The sequence below is a fragment of the Oncorhynchus nerka genome, linkage group LG15 (assembly GCF_034236695.1).
Source record: "Oncorhynchus nerka isolate Pitt River linkage group LG15, Oner_Uvic_2.0, whole genome shotgun sequence".
NCBI lineage: Eukaryota > Metazoa > Chordata > Actinopteri > Salmoniformes > Salmonidae > Oncorhynchus > Oncorhynchus nerka.
In genome coordinates, this window is record NC_088410.1 from 13878965 (window position 1) to 13891464 (window position 12500).

At 34.3% G+C, this 12500-nt stretch overlaps 1 protein-coding gene across 1 annotated transcript in view; it reads right to left on the reverse strand.

The window, feature by feature from the left end:
* The window catches only part of pkd1a (polycystic kidney disease 1a), a 187354-nt gene that overhangs the window by 118012 nt on the left and 56842 nt on the right, over positions 1-12500 (reverse strand).

The following is a 12500-nucleotide window of genomic DNA, read 5'->3' on the forward strand; positions in this document are numbered from 1 at the left end:
CCTTACACACACACACACACACACACACACATTATAGAGACCACACACCTCACACACAGACACACACATTATAGAGACCACACACACCTTACACCCACACACACATTATAGAGACCACACACCTTACACACACACACACACACACATTATAGAGACCACACACCTCACACACAGACACACATATTATAGAGACAACACACACCTTACACCCACACACACATTATAGAGACCACACACACCTCACAGACACACACATTATAGAGACCACACACACCTCACACACACACACACACATTATAGAGACCACACACACCTCACACATATTATAGAGACCACACACACCTCACACACACACACACACATTATAGAGACCACACACACCTTACACACACACATTATAGAGACTACACACACCTTACACACACACACATATTATAGAGACCAGACACACCTTACACACACACACATTATAGAGACCATACACCTTACACACACACACATTATAGAGACCACACACACCTTACAGACACACACATTATAGAGAACACACACATACATTTTAGCGAAGGAGACCACACACACACACACATACACACACATGTACACACACACACATACACACACATGTACACACCCACATGCTGTAGACCTTACGGTGACCCTAGTGTTCTGCTACCACACGTAACTGACGTATGTGTGTGTGTGTGTGTGTGCATATGCGTGTGTGTCTGCATGTGTGTGTGTGTACATATGTGTGTGTGTGTGTGTGTGTGTGTGTGTGTGTGTGTGTGTGTGTGTGTGTGTGTGTGTGTGTGTGTGTGTGTGAACATGTGCACCTCATGACGTGCTATAGCTGAGCTCTAACACTGCTGTAATGAGTTGAACATAAAATGACTGTGTTACAATATTAATACTAGTTACAGGATTTATTAACACTAGTTACAGGATTTATTAACACTAGTTACACTAGTTACAGGATTTATTAACACTAGTTACAGGATTTACTAACACTAGTTACAGGATTTACTAACACTAGTTACACTAGTTACAGGATTTATTAACACTAGTTACACTAGTTACAGGATTTATTAACACTAGTTACAGGATTTACTAACACTAGTTACAGGATTTACTAACACTAGTTACACTAGTTACAGGATTTATTAACACTAGTTACACTAGTTACAGGATTTATTAACACTAGTTACAGGATTTACTAACACTAGTTACAGGATTTATTAACACTAGTTACACTAGTTACAGGATTTATTAACACTAGTTACAGGATTTATTAACACTAGTTACACTAGTTACAGGATTTATTAACACTAGTTACAGGATTTACTAACACTAGTTACAGGATTTACTAACACTAGTTACAGGATTTACTAACACTAGTTACAGGATTTACTAACACTAGTTACAGGATTTACTAACACTAGTTACAGGATTTACTAACACTAGTTACAGGATTTACTAACACTAGTTACAGGATTTACTAACACTAGTTACAGGATTTACTAACACTAGTTACAGGATTTATTAACACTAGTTACAGGATTTACTAACACTAGTTACACTAGTTACAGGATTTACTAACACTAGTTACAGGATTTACTAACACTAGTTACAGGATTTACTAACACTAGTTATAGGATTTACTAACACTAGTTACAGGATTTACTAACACTAGTTACAGGATTTACTAACACTAGTTACAGGATTTACTAACACTAGTTACAGGATTTACTAACACTAGTTATAGGATTTACTAACACTAGTTACAGGATTTATTAACACTAGTTACAGGATTTATTAACACTAGTTATAGGATTTACTAACACTAGTTACAGGATTTATTAACACTAGTTACAGGATTTACTAACACTAGTTACACTAGTTACAGGATTTACTAACACTAGTTACAGGATTTATTAACACTAGTTACAGGATTTATTAACACTAGTTACAGGATTTACTAACACTAGTTACAGGATTTATTAACACTAGTTACAGGATTTACTAACACTAGTTACAGGATTTATTAACACTAGTTACACTAGTTACAGGATTTATTAACACTAGTTACACTAGTTACCGGATTTATTAACACTAGTTACAGGATTTACTAACACTAGTTACACTAGTTACAGGATTTATTAACACTAGTTACAGGATTTACTAACACTAGTTACAGGATTTATTAACACTAGTTACAGGATTTACTAACACTAGTTACAGGATTTATTAACACTAGTTACAGGATTTACTAACACTAGTTACAGGATTTATTAACACTAGTTACAGGATTTACTAACACTAGTTACAGGATTTATTAACACTAGTTACAGGATTTATTAACACTAGTTACACTAGTTACAGGATTTATTAACACTAGTTACAGGATTTACTAACACTAGTTACACTAGTTACAGGATTTATTAACACTAGTTACAGGATTTACTAACACTAGTTACAGGATTTACTAACACTAGTTACAGGATTTATTAACACTAGTTACAGGATTTATTAACACTAGTTACACTAGTTACAGGATTTATTAACACTAGTTACAGGATTTACTAACACTAGTTACAGGATTTATTAACACTAGTTACACTAGTTACAGGATTTACTAACACTAGTTACACTAGTTACAGGATTTATTAACACTAGTTACACTAGTTACAGGATTTACTAACACTAGTTACACTAGTTACAGGATTTATTAACACTAGTTACAGGATTTACTAACACTAGTTACAGGATTTACTAACACTAGTTACAGGATTTATTAACACTAGTTACACTAGTTACAGGATTTATTAACACTAGTTACACTAGTTACAGGATTTATTAACACTAGTTACAGGATTTACTAACACTAGTTACACTAGTTACAGGATTTATTAACACTAGTTACAGGATTTACTAACACTAGTTACAGGATTTATTAACACTAGTTACAGAATTTACTAACACTAGTTACACTAGTTACAGGATTTATTAACACTAGTTACACTAGTTACAGGATTTATTAACACTAGTTACAGGATTTATTAACACTAGTTACACTAGTTACAGGATTTATTAACACTAGTTACACTAGTTACAGGATTTATTAACACTAGTTACAGGATTTACTAACACTAGTTACACTAGTTACAGGATTTATTAACACTAGTTACAGGATTTACTAACACTAGTTACAGGATTTATTAACACTAGTTACAGGATTTATTAACACTAGTTACACTAGTTACAGGATTTACTAACACTAGTTACAGGATTTATTAACACTAGTTACAGGATTTACTAACACTAGTTACACTAGTTACAGGATTTACTAACACTAGTTACAGGATTTACTAACACTAGTTACAGGATTTATTAACACTAGTTACAGGATTTATTAACACTAGTTACAGGATTTATTAACACTAGTTACAGGATTTACTAACACTAGTTACAGGATTTACTAACACTAGTTACACTAGTTACAGAATTTATTAACACTAGTTACAGGATTTACTAACACTAGTTACAGGATTTATTAACACTAGTTACAGGATTTACTAACACTAGTTACACTAGTTACAGGATTTACTAACACTAGTTACAGGATTTATTAACACTAGTTACAGGATTTACTAACACTAGTTACACTAGTTACAGAATTTATTAACACTAGTTACAGGATTTACTAACACTAGTTACACTAGTTACAGAATTTACTAACACTAGTTACAGGATTTATTAACACTAGTTACAGGATTTATTAACACTAGTTACAGGATTTATTAACACTAGTTACAGGATTTACTAACACTAGTTACAGGATTTACTAACACTAGTTACAGGATTTACTAACACTAGTTACAGGATTTACTAACACTAGTTACATGATTTATTAACACTAGTTACAGGATTTACTAACACTAGTTACAGGATTTATTAACACTAGTTACAGGATTTACTAACACTAGTTACAGGATTTATTAACACTAGTTACAGGATTTATTAACACTAGTTACAGGATTTATTAACACTAGTTACAGGATTTACTAACACTAGTTACAGGATTTACTAACACTAGTTACAGGATTTACTAACACTAGTTACAGGATTTACTAACACTAGTTACATGATTTATTAACACTAGTTACAGGATTTACTAACACTAGTTACATGATTTACTAACACTAGTTACAGGATTTATTAACACTAGTTACAGGATTTATTAACACTAGTTACAGGATTTACTAACACTAGTTACAGGATTTATTAACACTAGTTACAGGATTTACTAACACTAGTTACAGGATTTACTAACACTAGTTACAGGATTTACTAACACTAGTTACAGGATTTATTAACACTAGTTACAGGATTTTTATTAACACTAGTTACAGGATTTATTAACACTAGTTACAGGATTTACTAACACTAGTTACAGGATTTACTAACACTAGTTACACTAGTTACAGGATTTATTAACACTAGTTACAGGATTTATTAACACTAGTTATAGGATTTATTAACACTAGTTACACTAGTTACAGGATTTACTAACACTAGTTACAGGATTTATTAACACTAGTTACAGGATTTACTAACACTAGTTACAGGATTTACTAACACTAGTTACAGGATTTACTAACACTAGTTACAGGATTTATTAACACTAGTTACAGGATTTATTAACACTAGTTACAGGATTTACTAACACTAGTTACAGGATTTATTAACACTAGTTACAGGATTTACTAACACTAGTTACACTAGTTACAGGATTTATTAACACTAGTTACAGGATTTACTAACACTAGTTACAGGATTTATTAACACTAGTTACACTAGTTACAGGATTTATTAACACTAGTTATAGGATTTATTAACACTAGTTACAGGATTTATTAACACTAGTTACAGGATTTACTAACACTAGTTACACTAGTTACAGGATTTATTAACACTAGTTATAGGATTTATTAACACTAGTTACAGGATTTATTAACACTAGTTACAGGATTTACTAACACTAGTTACAGGATTTACTAACACTAGTTACACTAGTTACAGGATTTATTAACACTAGTTATAGGATTTACTAACACTAGTTACAGGATTTACTAACACTAGTTACAGGATTTATTAACACTAGTTACACTAGTTACAGGATTTATTAACACTAGTTACACTAGTTACAGGATTTATTAACACTAGTTACAGGATTTACTAACACTAGTTACAGGATTTACTAACACTAGTTACAGGATTTATTAACACTAGTTACACTAGTTACAGGATTTACTAACACTAGTTACACTAGTTACAGGATTTATTAACACTAGTTACAGGATTTACTAACACTAGTTACAGGATTTATTAACACTAGTTACAGGATTTATTAACACTAGTTACACTAGTTACAGGATTTACTAACACTAGTTACAGGATTTATTAACACTAGTTACAGGATTTATTAACACTAGTTACAGGATTTACTAACACTAGTTACACTAGTTACAGGATTTACTAACACTAGTTACAGGATTTATTAACACTAGTTACAGGATTTACTAACACTAGTTACACTAGTTACAGGATTTACTAACACTAGTTACAGGATTTATTAACACTAGTTACAGGATTTATTAACACTAGTTACAGGATTTACTAACACTAGTTACAGGATTTACTAACACTAGTTACAGGATTTACTAACACTAGTTACACTAGTTACAGGATTTATTAACACTAGTTACAGGATTTATTAACACTAGTTACAGAATTTATTAACACTAGTTACACTAGTTACAGGATTTACTAACACTAGTTACAGGATTTACTAACACTAGTTACAGGATTTATTAACACTAGTTACAGGATTTATTAACACTAGTTACAGGATTTACTAACACTAGTTACAGGATTTATTAACACTAGTTACATAATTTATTAACACTAGTTACACTAGTTACAGGATTTACTAACACTAGTTACAGGATTTATTAACACTAGTTACAGGATTTATTAACACTAGTTACACTAGTTACAGGATTTATTAACACTAGTTACAGGATTTACTAACACTAGTTACAGGATTTACTAACACTAGTTACAGGATTTATTAACACTAGTTACAGGATTTATTAACACTAGTTACAGGATTTACTAACACTAGTTACAGGATTTATTAACACTAGTTACAGGATTTACTAACACTAGTTACAGGATTTACTAACACTAGTTACAGGATTTACTAACACTAGTTACAGGATTTATTAACACTAGTTACAGGATTTATTAACACTAGTTACAGGATTTATTAACACTAGTTACACTAGTTACAGGATTTATTAACACTAGTTACAGGATTTACTAACACTAGTTACAGGATTTACTAACACTAGTTACAGGATTTATTAACACTAGTTACACTAGTTACAGAATTTATTAACACTAGTTACAGGATTTATTAACACTAGTTACAGGATTTATTAACACTAGTTACAGGATTTATTAACACTAGTTACACTAGTTACAGGATTTATTAACACTAGTTACACTAGTTACAGGATTTACTAACACTAGTTACAGGATTTACTAACACTAGTTACAGGATTTACTAACACTAGTTATAGGATTTACTAACACTAGTTACAGGATTTATTAACACTAGTTACACTAGTTATAGGATTTACTAACACTAGTTATAGGATTTATTAACACTAGTTACACTAGTTACAGGATTTATTAACACTAGTTATAGGATTTACTAACACTAGTTACAGGATTTATTAACACTAGTTACAGGATTTATTAACACTAGTTATAGGATTTATTAACACTAGTTACACTAGTTACAGGATTTATTAACACTAGTTACACTAGTTACAGGATTTATTAACACTAGTTATAGGATTTACTAACACTAGTTACAGGATTTATTAACACTAGTTACACTAGTTACAGGATTTATTAACACTAGTTACACTAGTTACAGGATTTATTAACACTAGTTATAGGATTTACTAACACTAGTTACAGGATTTATTAACACTAGTTACAGGATTTATTAACACTAGTTATAGGATTTATTAACACTAGTTACACTAGTTACAGGATTTATTAACACTAGTTATAGGATTTATTAACACTAGTTACAGGATTTATTAACACTAGTTATAGGATTTATTAACACTAGTTACAGGATTTACTAACACTAGTTACAGGATTTATTAACACTAGTTACACTAGTTACAGGATTTATTAACACTAGTTACAGGATTTATTAACACTAGTTATAGGATTTATTAACACTAGTTACACTAGTTACAGGATTTACTAACACTAGTTACAGGATTTATTAACACTAGTTATAGGATTTATTAACACTAGTTACAGGATTTACTAACACTAGTTACACTAGTTACAGGATTTATTAACACTAGTTACAGGATTTACTAACACTAGTTACACTAGTTACAGGATTTATTAACACTAGTTACAGGATTTACTAACACTAGTTACAGGATTTATTAACACTAGTTACAGGATTTACTAACACTAGTTACAGGATTTACTAACACTAGTTACAGGATTTACTAACACTAGTTATAGGATTTACTAACACTAGTTACAGGATTTACTAACACTAGTTACAGGATTTACTAACACTAGTTACACTAGTTATAGGATTTACTAACACTAGTTACAGGATTTATTAACACTAGTTACACTAGTTATAGGATTTACTAACACTAGTTATAGGATTTATTAACACTAGTTACAGGATTTACTAACACTAGTTACAGGATTTACTAACACTAGTTATAGGATTTACTAACACTAGTTACAGGATTTATTAACACTAGTTACAGGATTTACAAACACTAGTTACACTAGTTACAGGATTTACTAACACTAGTTACAGGATTTATTAACACTAGTTACACTAGTTACAGGATTTACTAACACTAGTTATAGGATTTATTAACACTAGTTACAGGATTTATTAACACTAGTTACACTAGTTACAGGATTTACTAACACTAGTTACAGGATTTATTAACACTAGTTATAGGATTTATTAACACTAGTTACAGGATTTATTAACACTAGTTACAGGATTTATTAACACTAGTTACAGGATTTACAAACACTAGTTACACTAGTTACAGAATTGACTAACACTAGTTTAGTTAGAAAAGAAACCACTCAGTTTCAGAACCTACTTCTCCCCACTGAGGAAAAGAAACCACTTAGTTTCAGAATCTAAATTTCCCCACTGAGGAAAATAAACTACTCAGGCAAACTGGTTCCTGGTTCCTTTAACTCCTGTGCAGTATCCAAGTGGAATGGTTGTTTCTGCTCTCTGAACGTTTGAACAACAGACCTTCATTACAGAGCACAGTTCATTCACATTATCTCAATTCAATTCAAGGAGCTTTATTGTCATGGGAAACATGTGTTAACGTTGCCAAAGCAAGTGAGGTAGATAATATACAAAAGTGAAATAAACAATCAAAATTAACAGTAAACATTACACATACAGAAGTTTCAAAACAATAAAGACATTACAAATGTCATATTATATATATATACAGTGCCTTGCGAAAGTATTCGGCCCCCTTGAACTTTGCGACCTTTTGCCACATTTCAGGCTTCAAACATAAAGATATAAAACTGTATTTTTTTTGTGAAGAATCAACAACAAGTGGGACACAATCATGAAGTGGAACGACATTTATTGGATATTTCAAACTTTTTTAACATATCAAAAACGGAAAAATTGGGCGTGCAAAATTATTCAGCCCCTTTACTTTCAGTGCAGCAAACTCTCTCCAGAAGTTCAGTGAGGATCTCTGAATGATCCAATGTTGACCTAAATGACTAATGATGATAAATACAATCCACCTGTGGGTAATCAAGTCTCCGTATAAATGCACCTGCACTGTGATAGTCTCAGAGGTCCGTTAAAAGCGCAGAGAGCATCATGAAGAACGAGGAACACACCAGGCAGGTCCGAGATACTGTTGTGAAGAAGTTTAAAGCCGGATTTGGATACAAAAAGATTTCCCAAGCTTTAACCATCCCAAGGAGCACTGTGCAAGCGATAATATTGAAATGGAAGGAGTATCAGACCACTGCAAATCTACCAAGACCTGGCCGTCCCTCTAAACTTTCAGCTCATACAAGGAGAAGACTGATCAGAGATGCAGCCAAGAGGCCCATGATCACTCTGGATGAACTGCAGAGATCTACAGCTGAGGTGGGAGACTCTGTCTATAGGACAACAATCAGTCGTATATTGCACACATCTGGCCTTTATGGAAGAGTGGCCACAAGAAAGCCATTTCTTAAAGATATCCATAAAAAGTGTTGTTTAAAGTTTGCCACAAGCCACCTGGGAGACACACCAAACATGTGGAAGAAGGTGCTCTGGTCAGATGAAACCAAAATTGAACTTTTTGGCAACAATGCAAAACATTATGTTTGGCGTAAAAGCAACACAGCTCATCACCCTGAACACACCATCCCCACTGTCAAACATGGTGGTGGCAGCATCATGGTTTGGGCCTGCTTTTCTTCAGTAGGGACAGGGAAGATGGTTAAAATTGATGGGAAGATGGATGGAGCCAAATACAGGACCATTCTGGAAGAATGATGGAGTCTGCAAAAGACCTAAGAGACTGGGACGGAGATTTGTCTTCCAACAAGACAATGATCCAAAACATAAAGCAAAATCTACAATGGAATGGTTAAAAAATAAACATATCCAGGTGTTAGAATGGCCAAGTCAAAGTCCAGACCTGAATCCAATCGAGAATCTGTGGAAAGAACTGAAAACTGCTGTTCACAAATGCTCTCCATCCAACCTCACTGAGCTCGAGCTGTTTTGCAAGGAGGAATGGGAAAAAATGTCAGTCTCTCGATGTGCAAAACTGATAGAGACATGCCCCAAGCGACTTACAGCTGTAATCGCAGCAAAAGGTGGCACTACAAAGTATTAACTTAAGGGGGCTGAATAATTTTGCACGCCCAATTTTTCAGTTTTTGATTTATTAAAAAAGTTTGAAATATCCAATAAATGTCGTTCCACTTCATGATTGTGTCCCACTTGTTGTTGATTCTTCACAAAAAAATACAGTTTTATATCTTTATGTTTGAAGCCTGAAATGCGGCAAAAGGTCGCAAAGTTCAAGGGGGCCGAATACTTTCGCAAGGCACTGTATATACAGTGTTGTAACAATGTACAAATGGTTAAAGTACACAAAGGAAAATAAATAAGCATAAATATGTTTTGTATTTACAATGGTGTTTGTCCTTCACTGGTTGCCCTTTTCTTGTGGCAACAGGTCACAAATCTTGCTGCTGTGATGGCACACTGTGGAATTTCCCCCAGTAGATATGGGAGTTTATCAAAAATGGGTTTGTTTTCGAATTCTCTGTGGATCTGTGTAATCTGAGGGAAATATATGTGTCTCTAATATGGTCATACATTGGGCAGGAGGTTAGGAAGTGCAGCTCAGTTTCCACCTCATTTTGTGGGCAGTGTGCACATAGCCTGTCTTCTCTTGAGAGCCAAGTCTGCCTATGGCGGCCTTTCTCAATAGCAAGGCTATGCTCACTAAGTCTGTACATAATCAAAGCTTTCCTTAAGTTTGGGTCAGTCATAGTGGTCAGGTATTCTGCCACTATGTACTCTCTGTTTAGGGCCAAATAGCATTCTAGTTTGCTCTGTTTTTTTGTTAATTCTTTCCAATGTATCAAGTAATTATCTTTTTGTTTTCTCATGATTTGCTTGGGTCTAATTGTGCTGCTGTCCTGGGGCTCTGTGGGGTGTGTTTGTGTTTGTGAACAGAGCCCCAGGATGAACTTGCTTAGGGGACTCTTATCCAGGTTCATCTCTCTGTAGGTGATGGCTTTGTAATGGAAGGTTTGGGAATCGCTTCCTTTTGGGTGGTTGTAGAATTTAACTGCTCTTTTCTGGATTTGATAATTAGTGGGTATCGGCCTAATTCTGCTCTGCATGCATTATTTGGTGTTCTACGTTGTACACAGAGGATATTTTTGCAGAATTCTGCGTCCAGAGTCTCAATTTGGTGTTTGTCCCATTTTGTGGAATCTTGGTTGGTGAGCGGACCCCAGACCTCACAACCGTAAAGGGCAATGGGCTCTATGACTGATTCAAGTATTTTTAGCCAAATCCTAATTGGTATGTTGAAATGTATGTTTCTTTTGATGGCATAGAATGCCCTTCTTGCCTTGTCTCTCAGATCGTTCACAGCTTTGTGGAAGTTACCTGTGGCGCTGATGTTTAGGCCAAGGTATGTATAGTTTTTTGTGTGCTCTAGGGCAACAGTGTCTAGATGGAATTTGTATTTGTGGTCCTGGTGACTGGACCTTTTTTGGAACACCATTATTTTGGTCTTACTGAGATTTACTGTTAGGGCCCAGGTCTGACAGAATCTGTGCATAAGATCTAGGTGCTGCTGTAGGCCCTCCTTGGTTGGTGACAGAAGCACCAGATCATCAGCAAACAGCAGACATTTGACTTCGGATTCTAGCAGGGGGAGGCCGGGTGCTGCAGACTTTTCTAGTGCCCTCGCCAATTTGTTGATATATATGTTGAAGAGGGTGGGGCTTAAGCTGCATCCCTGTCTCACCCCACGGCCCTTTGGGAAGAAATGTGTGTGTTTTTTGCCTATTTTAACCGCACACTTGTTGTTTGTGTACATGGATTTTATAATGTCGTATGTTTTACCCCCAACACCACTTTCCATCAATTTGTATAGCAGACCCTCATGCCAGATTGAGTCGAAGGCTTTTTTTAAATCAACAGAAGACTGTGCCTTTGTTTTGTTTGTTTGGTTGTCAATTAGGGTGTGCAGGGTGAATACATGGTCTGTTGTACGGTCATTTGGTAAAAAGCCTATTTGACATTTGCTCAGTACATTGTTTTCATTGAGGAAATGTACGAGTCTGCTGTTAATGATAATGCAGAGGATTTTCCCAAGGTTACTGTTGACGCATATCCCACGGTAGTTATTGGGGACAATTTTGTCTCCACTTTGTGGATTGGGTTAGGGCTCTTTGTTCATTGTTATAGAGCCAAAAGATTGGAGAAGTGGTTTACCCAGACATCTCCATTTTGGATAGATAATTCTTCGTGTTGTTGTTTGTTTAGTGTTTTCCAATTTTCCCAGAAGTGGTTAGAGTCTATGGATTCTTCAATTACATTGAGCTGATTTCTGACGTGCTGTTCCTTCTTTTTCCGTAGTGTATTTCTGTATTGTTTTAGTGATTCACCATAGTGAAGGCGTAGACTCAGGTTTTCCGGGTCTCAATGTTTTTGGTTGGACAGGTTTCTCAATTTCTTTCTTAGATTTTTGCATTCTTCATCAAACCATTTGTCATTGTTGTTCATTGTCAGCGGTTTTCTATTTGAGATTTTTAGATTTGATAGGGAAGCTGAGAGGTCAAATATACTG